A 2,496-nucleotide genomic window follows, 5' to 3' on the forward strand; every position below is an offset into this window, starting at 1 on the left:
GAGTTCATGATTTATAACACGTCCGTTCACTGGCGTGGCCGGAAATGGAATCCCAGCATGGTATGGTCGATGGCGAGAAACAGCTTTTCGAAGCGCTTTTGTACCGTGTGTGGCCCCTCCCGGATGCAAACCTTCGCACGGATACTTCCCTCGCTTGTGACAACAGGCGCCGAGCGTGCAATTACGTGCCCTGGGCTTTTCTGAGCCGTTCTGGCGATCTTAACGCACTGCGGCATGCACCGAAAGAGAAGCGGGAGCAAGCCTGTGCTGTTGACACATGGACTGGGTAGGGAATTCGTGTCGACTATATCGATGAACGCTAATTGTGCGTTCCTGCGCACTGTTATGCGCACACTAGGCCTCCGTGCTATCTCGGCGCGTTACCGTATTTAATCTGCACTGTACACGCTGACGCAGACGTCAGAATGAGAGCCGGAAAGCCAAGCGGTCGCTTCCGTTTTGCCACAATCACGCACGGAGTTTCGCGTCCGCACGTACGTATACGCTGCCAGTGGGAATTTGTTGTTTATAACAAAATCACGTCACCTCCTAGAGTTGCTTGAGGCGTATTGGATCACTTATATAACTGTGAGGGAAAAAAAGGCGTTATAGAGACGAAAAAAATGCAAAAGAAGTGCCATCAGCACTCGGTGTTCCCAGGTGGTCGCCCTCCCAAGTACTGACCGAGCCCAATGCTGCTTAGCTTCGGTGATCGGACGAGAACCGGCGCATTCAGCATGGTATGGCCGATTTTTTTTCTTTATTGCCGGTAAACAATACATACGCAGAAATAAAAATTTCTAGCCACACTTTGGCCGAGACAATGGGTTAAAACATTTTCATATTAATCAGTTCATCCATAACTGCCACCCAGTCCAGCGGCTGGGGTTGACTGCGGAGAACATCTCTCAGGAAAACTGCACTTTCTATAAAGTTTTCTCTCACTGGTCGCACATTTGCGTCGGCGTGCCTGGCCGCCATTCTCGTCTTCCAGATGCTGTGGAGGCCCAGTAGCATAAACATGTCGTAAGGAACTTCCTCACTTTCTATAGGTAGAAACCGGATGCCATAAGGAGTTACGGGTAGTTCTTTCTTCAATGTTCTTTGCAAGATGTCCCAGTGGAAAACCGGGTCCCAGCAGTCGATAAACACATGTCCGATGGACTCGGGTTTTTTGCAGAGTATGCAGTCGGTGGTCCAGGGCACAAAAATGCCTTTATCGTTTAGCCATGTTTTCACCGGAAGGATACTAGTATGAAGTTTAAAGAAAAATTAAGATCGCCAGAACGGCTGAGAAAAGCCCAGGGCACGTAATTGCACGCTCTGCGCCTGTTGTCACAAGCGAGGGAAGTATCCGTGTGAAGGTTTGCATCCGGGAGGGGCCACACACGGTACATAAGCGCTTCGAAAAGCTATGTATCTCGCCGTCGGCCATACCATGCTTTGACAGTCAAGTCAAAGCATGGCATGGCCGACGGCGAGATACATAGCTTTTCGAAGCGCTTATGTACCGTGTGTGGCCCCTCCCGGATGCAAACCTTCGCACGGATACTTCCCTCGCTTGTGACAACAGGCGCCGAGCGTGCAATTAAGTGCCCTGGGCTTTTCTCAGCCGTTCTGGCGATCTTAACGCACTGCGGCATGCACCGAAAGAGCAGCGGGAGCAAGCCTGTGCTGTTGACACATGGACTGGGTAGGGAATGCGTATCGACTATATCGATGAACGCTAATAAGCCGCGGAGCGGCCGCTCGCCGTGGAAGAAGGTGCAGTGGAAGATGCGGCTGGTGGAAGGTGAAGACCATTGGCGAGACTTTCTTCACGTACCTCGGGCGTCTCCGACACGCGCTTAGCTCTCCGCGCTTCATTCTTACGTAGACAGGCAGCCTCACGCCAGGGCTTCGGGGTCGGTAGAAGCAGCTTCCCGAAGGCTCTGAAGATGCCGCTTGCTATGGACCAACTTCACCCCGTGACGTCACAAAGATGCGGTGGCGCTGATGTCAGCAGCGACTTTCGCATGGTAGGCAAAACAGGCTCCGCCTGGCCATGCCTGCCGCAGCTTCTGCAGCTGCCGGCGGATGCATCATGCGTGCGCACTGCGGAAGCAGCCTGTATTGGCCAGCTGCGTCACTGTTGGATCAGCGTAGTAGCATAAAAGGAAATTTAAGTTAGCGTCGATAGGTTTCTGGCAGATAAATACCACATTAGGGAGCCGGCTAACAGGGAATGGGCCGCGGTAGCCTAAAGCGCGAGGTCTGGGAGTCGATCGGCACTGCCACTCAATGCACTTAATAGCATGCAAGTTATTGCGTTCATTTATCTGAACATCAGCATAGTACGCTTATAACTGCGCAAGGAAAAGAAACACATATATAGCTGCACACGTATTTATCAACTTGAGCCGGTGCACCGGCAGGTTCTCTCGCCCCCAAGGAATGCGTTCTTCGATTAATAGCACAGCATGTTTTAACGGCGTGTTTAATGGCACTGAATATTTA

The 2,496-nt window shown here is 51.7% G+C and overlaps 1 pseudogene; it reads right to left on the bottom strand.

Annotated features, from left to right (window-relative positions):
* Window positions 1-635: 635 nt before the first annotated feature.
* On the bottom strand, window positions 636-754 carry LOC144130554 (5S ribosomal RNA; annotated as a pseudogene).
* Between the last annotated feature and the right edge of the window lie 1,742 nt (window positions 755-2,496).

The sequence above is a fragment of the Amblyomma americanum genome, chromosome 4 (assembly GCF_052857255.1).
Source record: "Amblyomma americanum isolate KBUSLIRL-KWMA chromosome 4, ASM5285725v1, whole genome shotgun sequence".
NCBI classification, from domain to species: domain Eukaryota; kingdom Metazoa; phylum Arthropoda; class Arachnida; order Ixodida; family Ixodidae; genus Amblyomma; species Amblyomma americanum.